The sequence below is a fragment of the Homarus americanus genome, unplaced genomic scaffold, assembly GCF_018991925.1.
Source record: "Homarus americanus isolate GMGI-L3 unplaced genomic scaffold, GMGI_Hamer_2.0 scaffold34921, whole genome shotgun sequence".
NCBI lineage: Eukaryota > Metazoa > Arthropoda > Malacostraca > Decapoda > Nephropidae > Homarus > Homarus americanus.
The window spans coordinates 14,813,517-14,825,522 of NW_024741901.1; positions in this window are offsets into that span (position 1 = coordinate 14,813,517).

A 12,006-nucleotide genomic window follows, 5' to 3' on the forward strand; every position below is an offset into this window, starting at 1 on the left:
CAAACTTCCATCCTCTTGTGTTCCTGACTTTTAATATTCCTGGATTTCCTTCTTTCTCTCAAACCTCCATACCAATGCAGTAAAGGGCGGATTACATTCTGCCATCTGTACTATCTGTGCTGGAGTACCTTAAGAGTAAGTTCTTGTTCCTACCCTCTGCTGACTCCATGCACTTGACCTATTCACCATTCTTTCCAGCAGCAGCAGTACACTCCTATATTGGGGGACCCATAACTTTTTTCTACTCTTCTAATAATCTTGTCTATCGTTCCACCAGTAACCTTTATTCAATTCCTGTCTATCCTTACACCTCTCGACAATGGAATCCTCCCCCCCCCATGTTTTGTATCAACTTACTACCTTCAGTTCTTTAGATGAAGGGTCTCTACCCACCCTTATCAATCTGTCATACATATCTGGTCATCTCTATTACCCATGGTGTACTAAGCTGACCTACCGTAATTTAGGTCGCATATAATTATGTAACTCCCCAAATACAGATGATCCCAGTGTGAAAGCGAAAGTTGGTCCCATAGGCATGACTGCCCGACAGTGTGGATACAGTACACTGTGTACTATGCCTTCGGCAAACAATAAAGCAGTCTGACAGGTACTCTTCTCGACGCCTTCACTTCCCCTAGCTGTAAACTTAAGTACCCATTTACAACTGGGTATCCCAGTGTAGAAGTTAATAAAAAACACATCTTACCTGCCCCACAGACACTCCCTCATACTTGCCCCACCCTCCCATCCACACTTGCACCAAACTTAACACCTCCCCACCCTGGTCGACCCCTGCCACCAACACAGGCACCCCCGCCATTTCATTTTCCTCCCATAATTAATCTTTCCACACACCCTTCAACACCTCTCTCTTAACCCTTGAGATCCTCCGCAGTCTCTCTCTCTCTCGCGCGCTCTCTCTCTCTCTCTCTCTCTCTCTCTCTCTCTCTCTCTCTCTCTCTTCACTAAATTCTCTCTCATTGAAGGTGTTATGTTACCTGAGAGACGGCGCTGCCATTAGTTAACTAATGTGCTGAATAATTTGTTGTTGTTGTACTTGTTACGTTATCTCTGAATTGTTTCCGAAGTCCTTTTTAATCGCGTCCTTGTTAAATCCTAGACGGTGGACGCTGAGTTGGCTGCTGTGTGTGTGTGTGTGTGTGTGTGTGTGTGTCTTAGTAAACATGTTTTTCGCCTCCTCTCATACACAGGATGAAATACAACGGATACATTGACGTTCAAACACACACATGAAAATAAATGCAATTAATTTGATTAAGGTGTGTAATTAAGTCTTACCTGACATAAAAACAAATCGGACCAGGATGAAGCTTTGCGAGCTTCTCTCATTATTCACCTGAGACTTGGTATCTTGTGTTCCTCTCACCACACACACACACGCACACTGGAAAGAGTAATTATATGTTTCACTCCTCTTTGTCCTAATAAATGTTAAATCCCTAACTTCCCTATGTATGACAGTCTGTTAGTTTATCTCTGCTGTTAGACTATATAGTGGCCCTCAGTGCTACCTACACCTTGAGTCTAATTTTCACTAGTGTAAGGCTAAAGTGTTATTGACGTTCTTATGGACGTGTTATTTCTTAATCCTAGACCGCCAGACTGACGCCCGTATTATTAAACATCTTCCCTTGAAGAGGGTCATCGTGTTTCAACCCGAGTTTTAAACTAAACGAGTCCTGAGGGACACCGCAGTACAGTACTTAACGGGGTGGTGTGGCGGTAAGGTTAACTAATTCCAATAAAACTAATTTATAATATTGGAATTAGTTAATCTTACCGCCACACCACCCCGTTAAGTACTGTACTGCGGTGTCCCTCAGGACTCATTTAGTTTAAAACTCGGGTTGAAACACGACGACCCTTTTCAAGGGAAGATGTTTAATAATACGGGCATTAGACTTTTTTTTATTAATTTCACCATAAAATCCATACTTCTTATGGAGTTATAACAAGAATAGCAAAAATAATTTTACCAAGGGGGCATTATATTTTAAACTTTAATCGGACAACTATCCCTGAAACGCACAAAATGTACTTGCATTATTACAGTCACAGAGACACACACACACACACATACATATAACTATAGGCTACTTATACATAAATTAAGAGGCAGTAAAGAATGACAGCAAGAGTGTTCATCATCGTCTAACACTCACTTGGTAACTGTAGTAGAACTCCAGGGGGCAGCACAGGACGCACTTAATCCCACTATCAATAAACAAAATTATCATTATAATTATTATAACTTTTACGTTGATAATAAGACAATCATGCTTGAATAAATAACAAAGACAATTCAAAATTCATGATCTAAATGGTGTCAAATTATTATTTAAAAAAAGAAGAGGAGAAAATCGCTGATACAAGAGCTTTGTTTCTTGTAAAATCTCCTTTATTGTGAAACTTCACGACTTGTGTGACAGGTAGATATATCCCAGGATCTCGCTTATTCGTATTTTCCAGTCTAAGAAAATATTCTTTTTCTACTTTTACATGACATATTTCTTAATCATTATGGAAAAGAATATTTACGTAAACAATCCTCCTAGAACCTGCTTCAGTATCACTGTACACTGTGAGGGTACCACTGTTTGTACACTGTGAGGGTGTGACAGTACCACTGTCTGTACACTGTGAGGGTGTGACAGTACCACTGTTTGTACACTGTGAGGGTGTGACAGTACCACTGTCTGTACACTGTGAGGGTGTGACAGTACCACTGTCTATACACTGTGAGGGTGTGACAGTACCACTGTCTGTACACTGTGAGGGTGTGACAGTACCACTGTCTGTACACTGTGAGGGTGTGACAGTACCACTGTCTGTACACTGTGAGGGTGTAACAGTACCACAGGGTGTGACAGTACCACTGTCTGTACACTGTGAGGGTGTGACAGTACCACTGTCTGTACACTGTGAGGGTGTGACAGTACCACTGTCTGTACACTGTGAGGGTGTAACAGTACACTGTCTGTACACTGTCTGTACTGTGAGGTGTGACCTGTCTGACTGTGAGGTGTAACAGTACCACTGTCTGTACACTGTGAGACCAGTACCACTGTCTGGTGTGTAACAGTACCACTGTCTGTACACTGTGAGGGGTGACAGTACCACTACACACACTGTGAGGTGTAACAGTACCACTGTCTGTACACTGTGGGGTGTAGTGCCACTGTCTGTACACTGTGAGGGTGTGACAGTACCACTGTCTGTACACTGTGAGGGTGTAACAGTACCACTGTCTGTACACTGTGAGGGTGTGACAGTACCACTGTCTGTACACTGTGAGGGTGTAACAGTACCACTGTCTGTACACTGTGAGGGTGTAACAGTACCACTGTCTGTACACTGTGAGGGTGTGACAGTACCACTGTCTGTACACTGTGAGGGTGTAACAGTACCACTGTCTGTACACTGTGAGGGTGTAACAGTACCACCGTCTGTACACTGTGAGGGCGTGACAGTACCACTGTCTGTACACTGTGAGGGTGTGATGAGTACCACTGTCTGTACACTGTGGGAGGGCGTACAGCACCACTGTCTGCACATCAGGAGGGTGTGGACAGCACAACTGTTCAGAAGACTGTGAGGGTGTGTGTGGACAGTACCACTGTCTGTACACTGTGAGGTGTGACAGTACCACTGTCTGTACACTGTGTGGTGTAACAGTACCACTGTCTGTACACTGTGAGGGTACCACTGTTTGTACACTGTGAGGGTGTGACAGTACCACTGTCTGTACACTGTGAGGGTGTGACAGTACCACTGTTTGTACACTGTGAGGGTGTGACAGTACCACTGTCTGTACACTGTGAGGGTGTGACAGTACCACTGTCTATACACTGTGAGGGTGTGACAGTACCACTGTCTGTACACTGTGAGGGTGTGACAGTACCACTGTCTGTACACTGTGAGGGTGTGACAGTACCACTGTCTGTACACTGTGAGGGTGTAACAGTACCACTGTCTGTACACTGAGGGGGTGTAACAGTACCACTGTCTGTACACTGTGACAATACCACTGTCTGTACACTGTGAGGGTGTGACAGTACCACTGTCTGTACACTGTGAGGGTGTAACAGTACCACTGTCTGTACACTGTGAGGGTGTGACAGTACCACTGTCTGTACACTGTGAGGGTGTAACAGTACCACTGTCTGTACACTGTGAGGGTGTAACAGTACCACTGTCTGTACACTGTGAGGGTGTGACAGTACCACTGTCTGTACACTGTGAGGGTGTAACAGTACCACTGTCTGTACACTGTGAGGGTGTGACAGTACCACTGTCTGTACACCACTGTCTGTACACTGTGAGGGTGTGACAGTACCACTGTCAGTACACTGTGAGGGTGTGACAGTACCACTGTCTGTACACTGTGAGGGTGTGACAGTACCACTGTCTGTACACTGTGAGGGTGTAACAGTACCACTGTCTGTACACTGTGAGGGTGGGACAGTACCACTGTCTGTACACTGTGTGGGTGTGACAGTAACCACTGTCTGTACAGTGCGTGGGTGTGACAGTACCACTGTCTGTACACTGTGTGGGTGTGACACTACCACTGTCTGTACACTGTGTGGGTGTGACAGTACCACTGTCTGTACAATGTGTGGGTGTTACAGTACCACTGTCTTTACACTGTGTGGGTGCGACAGTACCACTGTCTGTACAATGTGTGGGAGTGACAGTATCACTGTACACTGTGTAGGTGTAACAGTATCACTGTACACTGTGTGGGTGCAACAGTATCACTATCTGTACACTGTGTAGGTGTGACAGTATCACTGTACCCTGTGTAGGTGTAACAGTATCACTGTCTGTACACTGTGTGGGTGTGACAGTATCACTGTCTGTACACTGTGTGGGTGTGACAGTATTACTGTCTGTACATTGTGTGAGTGTGACAGTATTACTGTCTGTACACTGTGTGAGTGTGACAGTACCACTGTCTGTACACTGTGTGAGTGTGATAGTATTACTGTCTGTACACTGTGTGAGTGTGACAGTATCACTGTCTGTACACTGTGTGGGTGTGACAGTATCACTGTCTGTACACTGTGTGAGTGTGACAGTATTACTGTCTGTACACTGTGTGAGTGTGACAGTATCACTGTCTGTACACTGTGTGGGTGTGACAGTATCACTGTCTGTACACTGTGTGAGTGTAACAGTATCACTGTCTGTACACTGTGTGAGTGTGATAGTATCATTGTCTCTACACTGTGTGGTTGTGACAGTATCACTGTCTGTACACTGTGTGAGTGTGATAGTATTACTGTCTGTACACTGTGAGGGTGTGACAGTATCACTGTCTGTACACTGTGTGGGTGTGTCAGTATCACTGTCTGTACACTGTGTGAGTGTGACAGTATTACTGTCTGTACACTGTGTGAGTGTGACAGTATCACTGTCTGTACACTGTGTGGGTGTGACAGTATCACTGTCTGTACACTGTGTGGGTGTGACAGTATCACTGTCTGTACACTGTGTGAGTGTGATAGTATTACTGTCTGTACACTGTGAGGGTGTGACAGTATCACTGTCTGTACACTGTGTGGGTGTGACAGTATCACTGTCTGTACACTGTGTGAGTGTGACAGTATTACTGTCTGTACACTGTGTGAGTGTGACAGTATCACTGTCTGTACACTGTGTGAGTGTGACAGTATTACTGTCTGTACACTGTGTGGGTGTGACAGTATTACTGTCTGTACACTGTGTGAGTGTGACAGTATTACTGTCTGTACACTGTGTGAGTGTGACAGTATCACTGTCTGTACACTGTGTGAGTGTGACAGTTTTACTGTCTGTACACTGTGTGAGTGTGACAGTATTACTGTCTGTACACTGTGTGAGTGAGACAGTATCACTGTCTGTACACTGTGTGAGTGTGACAGTATTACTGTCTGTACACTGTGTGGGTGTGACAGTATTACTGTCTGTACACTGTGTGGGTGTGACAGTATTACTGTCTGTACACTGTGTGGGTGTAACAGTATCATTGTCTCTACATTGTGAGTGTGACAGTATTACTGTCTGTACACTGTGTGAGTGTGACAGTATTACTGTCTGTACACTGTGTGAGTGTGACAGTATTACTGTCTGTACACTGTGTGAGTGTGACAGTATTACTGTCTGTACACTGTGTGAGTGTGACAGTATCACTGTCTGTACACTGTGTGGGTGTGACAGTATCATTGTCTGTACACTGTGTGGGTGTGACAGCATCATTGTCTGTACACTATGTGGGTGTGACAGAATCACTGTCTGTACACTGTGTGAGTGTGACAGTATCATTGTCTGTACAATGTGTGGGTGTGACAGCATCATTGTCTGTACACTATGTGGGTGTGACAGAATCACTGTCTGTACACTGTGTGTGACACTATCACTGTCTGTACACTGTGTGAGTGTGACACTATCACTGTCTGTACACTGAGTGTGACAGTATCATTGTCTGTACAATGTGTGGGTGTGACAGCATCATTGTCTGTACACTATGTGGGTGTGACAGAATCACTGTCTGTACACTGTGTGTGACACTATCACTGTCTGTACACTGTGTGAGTGTGACAGTATCTTTGTCTGTACACTGTGTGGGTGTGACAGCATCATTGTCTGTACACTGTGTGTGACACTATCAATGTCTATACACTGTGTGAGTGTGACAACATCATTGTCTGTACACTGTGTGGGTGTGACAGTATTAACTGTCTCTACACTGTGTGGATGTGACAGTATCATTGTCTGTACACTGGCTGTGTGGGTGTGACAGCATTACTGTCTGTACACTGTGTGACACTATAACTGTCTGTACACTGTGTGTTTGTGTGACAGTATCATTGTCTGTACACTGTGTGGGTGTGACAGAATCACTGCCTGTACACTGTGTGGATGTGACAGTACCACTGTCTGTACACTGTGTGAATATGACAGTTTCATTGTCTGTACACTGTGTGGGAGTGACAGTATTACTGTCTGTACACTATGTGGATGTGATACTTTAATTGTCTGTACACTGTGTGGGTATGACTGTATTACTGTCTATACACTGTGTGGGTGTGACAGTATTACTGTCTGTACACTGTGTGGGTGTGACAGTATCACTGTCTGTACATTGTGTGGTTGTAACAGTACCACTGTCTGTACACTATGTGGGTGTGACAGTATCATTCTCTGTACACTGTTTGGTTGTAACAGTATCACTGTCTCTACACTGTGTGAGTGTGACAGTATTACTGTCTGTACACTGTGTGGGTGTGACAGTATTACTGTCTGTACACTGTGTGGGTGTGACAGAATCACTGTCTGTACACTGTGTGGATGTGACAGTATCACTGTCTCTACACTAGCTGTTTGGGTGTGACAGTATTACTGTCTTTACACTGTGTGAGTGTGACAGTAGTACTGTCTGTACACTGTGTGAGTGTGATAGTATCATTGGCTGTACACTGTGTGACACTATCACTGTCTGTACACTGTGTGAGTGTGACAGTATTACTGTCTGTACACTGTGTGAGTGTGACACTATCACTGTCTCTACATTGTGTGAGTGTGACAGTATTACTGTCTGTACACTGTGTGAGTGTGACAGTATCACTGTCTCTACATTGTGTGGTTGTGACAGTATTACTGTCTGTACACTGTGTGAGTGTGACAGTATCACTGTCTGTACAATGTGTGGTTGTGACAGTATTACTGTCTGTACACTGTGTGGTTGTGACAGTATCACTGTCTGTACACTGTGTGGGTGTGACAGTATCACTGTCTGTACACTGTGTGGGTGTGACAGCACCATTGTCTGTACACTGTGTGGGTGTGACAGTATCACTGTCTGTACACTGTGTGGGTGTGACAGTATCACTGTCTGTACACTGTGTGGGTGTGACAGTATTACTGTCTGTACACTGTGTGGGTGTGACAGCACCATTGTCTGTACACTGTGTGGGTGTGACAGTATCACTGTCTGTACACTGTGTGGGTGTGACAGTATCACTGTCTCTACACTGTGTGGGTGTGACAGTATCATTGTCTGTACACTGTGTGGGTGTGACAGAATCACTGTCTGTACACTGTGTGGGTGTGACAGTATCACTGTCTCTACACTGTGTGGGTGTGACAGTATCACTGTCTCTACACTGTGTGGGTGTGACAGCACTGTCTACACTGTGTGGGTGTGACAGAATCACTGTCTGTACACTGTGTTTGACACTGTCACTGTCTGTACACTGTGTGAGTGTGACAGAATCATTGTCTGTACACTGTGTGAGTGTGACAGTATCACTGTCTGTACACTGTGTGTACACTATCAATGTCTATACACTGTGTGAGTGTGACAGCATCATTGTCTGTACACTGTTTGGGTGTGACAGTATCACTGTCTGTACACTGTGTGTGACACTATCAATGTCTATACACTGTGTGGGTGTGACAGTATCACTGTCTGTACACTGTGTAGTTGTGACAGTATTACTGTCTGTACACTGTGTGGGTGTGACAGTATCACTGTCTGTACACTGTGGGTGACAGTATCACTGTCTCTACACTGTGTGGTGTGTACACTGTCTGTACACTGTGTAGTGTGACAGTACACTGTCTGTACACTGTGTGGGTGTGACAATATTACTGTCTCTACATTGTGTGTGACACTATCAATGTCTATACACTGTGTGAGTGTGACAGCATCATTGTCTGTACACTGTTTGGGTGTGACAGCATCATTGTCTGTACACTGTGTTGTTGTGACAGTATTACTGTCTGTACACTGTGTGTGACACTATCACTGTCTTTACACTGTGTGAGTGTGACAGTATCATTGTCTGTACACTGTGTTGTTGTGACAGTATTACTGTCTGTACACTGTGTGTGACACTATCACTGTCTTTACACTGTGTGAGTGTGACAGCATCATTGTCTGTACACTGTGTTGTTGTGACAGTATTACTGTCTGTACACTGTGTGTGACACTATCACTGTCTTTACACTGTGTGAGTGTGACAGTATCATTGTCTGTACACTGTGTAAGTGTGACAGAATCACTGTCTGTACACTGTGTGACACTATCATTGTCTGTACACTGTGTGAGTGTGACACTATCACTGTCTTTACACTGTGTGAGTGTGACACTATCACTGTCCGTACACTGTGTGAATGTGACAGAATCATTGTCTGTACACTTTGTGGGTGTAACAGTTTCATTGTCTGTACACTGTGTGGGTGTGACAGCAGCATTGTCTGTACACTGTTTGGGTGTGACTGTATTACTGTCTCTACACTGTGTGGGTGTGACAGTATCACTGTCTGTACACTGACTGTATTGAATTGAATTGAATTGAAACAGTTTATTTAGCCATAAAAACACAGATACAGAGTGGATAATAATAGCAATATTAACATGGCTGAGCCAGTTGAGGACCTAAGCTCTCTTTTAGACACCTCATGTATACTATACATTTATCTCAAGGAAGTATTATGTAACATTTAGTATCATCTGGAATAGTACAATAGCATGGTGGTAATAAGAACATCTAATAATGTTACCACGGTTATCACTTCAATATTTATTAATTTTATTTTTTTATTATTTTTTTAGTTTATTTTGTTTATTAATTTATATATACAAAAATTACAGTGGAATTGAAAAACATAAGTAAAATGGGGGAGCAGTACAACATGGGTTGTACAGTAATCAGGTTGAACAAGAGGACAGAGCTGTCAGGATTATGTCTAGTTGGCAATAATGTTTATTGTAATGGTAATTACTTATCTATTTACATGATAATTTCCGGTAAAACGGTTTTCATGGTACAATAAAAGCAAGTACTGTAATTATAGTAGGTGTTACAAGAAGTATTAATACTTAGACAACAGAGATTTTTTAAGAGATGATTTAAAGGAAGAGAGCACAGTCTTTGCTCGAATGGGTGGGGGGGTAAGTTGTTCCACACCTTCACACTGTGTTATTTTATGGAGGTCTGGGACTGAGAGGAGCGCATGGAGGGTGGTCTTAGTAGCTCTGGGTGCCTTAAGTTGTATCTCTGATCATTCCGGAAATGGAAATAATTATTGTCAAGCAAGTGATTGACAGATTTGTAAAAAAAGAGAGCACAGCAGTAGGTGTTAATATCTTCGAATTTTAACATTTTCAATATAGCAAATTTTTCGTTTGTGTGATCTTTTTTTTTCAAGTTGGTCATTGTCCGTACAACTCTCTTTTGTGCAGTAACCAGAGATTGTGTTTTGAAGATCCAGAGGCCCTCCCATAGTGTGTGACACTGTATCAGGTGTTGGTAAACAAGATCATGATAGATTTCTTTCATTGCTGTGAGAGTGTGTGACTGTCGAGTGTGATACATGATACAGCACTGTTTATTGACTTTACTGTGAATGGCTTGTATGTGGTTTCTCCAGTTAAGTTTCTCATCAACAATAACTCTGAGCAATTTAGTATTTTGTTCGCGTTTGAGGACTGTATTACCAAGGTACATGGGGTCCAAGTCTGGGAGTAAGTGTTTCCTTCTGTGAAAGATCGTGTAGTGGGTTTTCTCGATGTTTAAGGTCAGTTTATTACGTATTACCCAGGTCCTGACTTTAGTCAATTCAGTGTTCATAGTTCTCATCAAGGAATGGAGGTCTGAGTTGCTGGCATAGAGATTACAATCGTCTGCAAACAAGATTGGCGAGGAGTCAGATTGTGGGACAGGCCCCTAACGCCGTAATGTTCAAGTTTTGAAAGGAGGATGGTATGGTCGACAGTATCGAAGGCTTTAGAGAGGTCCAACAATATACCGACGGTGAACTGACTGTCATCAAAGGAATTTAAGATGTCATTAGTAAAGGATAGCAGAGCACTCTCAGTCGACCTTCTAGCTCTAAATCCAAACTGGGAGTGTGTAAAGATGTTATTGGCATTGCAGAAGGAATTTAGTCGACTACATGCTCGCTTCTCCAGTATCTTACTCAAAGCTGGGAGGACTGATATGGGGCGGTAATTCTTGAAGAGACCTTTGTCCCCAGATTTTTATATGCTGGGTGAACTTTAGCAATTTTCAGTTTATCCGGAAAGATGCCACTAGTGAACGAGGAGTTACAAATGTGGAGGAGAACAGGTAGTAATAAGTGGGCCACTTTCTTAATGATGCTCATTTGTATATTGTCTTCGCCTGCTGCTGCATCTTTGGACATTTTAATGATGGCCAGTAATTCATCTGCTGTGACAGGAGATAAGAACAGCTCATTTTGCTGTTTGTTTTGCAGGTAGGCTCTAAATTTCTCATGGTGATCAGGGATGCTCTATGCAAGATTTTTGCCAACATTAATAAAATATTCATTGAAGTGGTTGGCAATGGGGGAGGGTTCCGTTACAACTGAATCATTTATCATAAAAGCTGAGTAGGGGGCCGAAGGCTGAGTGTTCCTGTTCTAGATAGAATTTATGACATTCCAGGTTTTCTTACCGTCGCCTGATGCTGACTGGAGCTTATTTGTATAGTGGTTACGTCTGACATTTCTAAGTGCTTGAGTTACTCTATTTCTGATACTTCGGTAAGCATCACCAAAAGTTGTGGGTCTTTTTGCAAATTTCCTTTGGAGTTTGTGTTTTTCTTTATCCATTATCTTAATTTCGCTTGTGGTATAGAGTTTGGAAATAGATACAGTTTTCATTGACTTAGTCTTGAGCGGGAAGCATTTATCAATGCAAGCATTGAAGATGCAAGAGAAGTTGCAGCTGTTCACGTTAGGGTTGTCGGAGGCATAGACAAGATTCCAGTTAGCATTCATTAGGTTGTTTTCAAAAAGGAGCATGTTGTCGGTGCAGTGGTCTGTTATTGTGTTGAGACTCTACTAGACCTTTCAGGTCTTGTGGCTGTTTTATACATGGCAAAAACTGGGAAGTGATCTGCGATATTGTTATAAATAATTCCACTTGCAAGATTGTTAGGAGTGTTGTTAGTCCAGAGATGATCTATCACA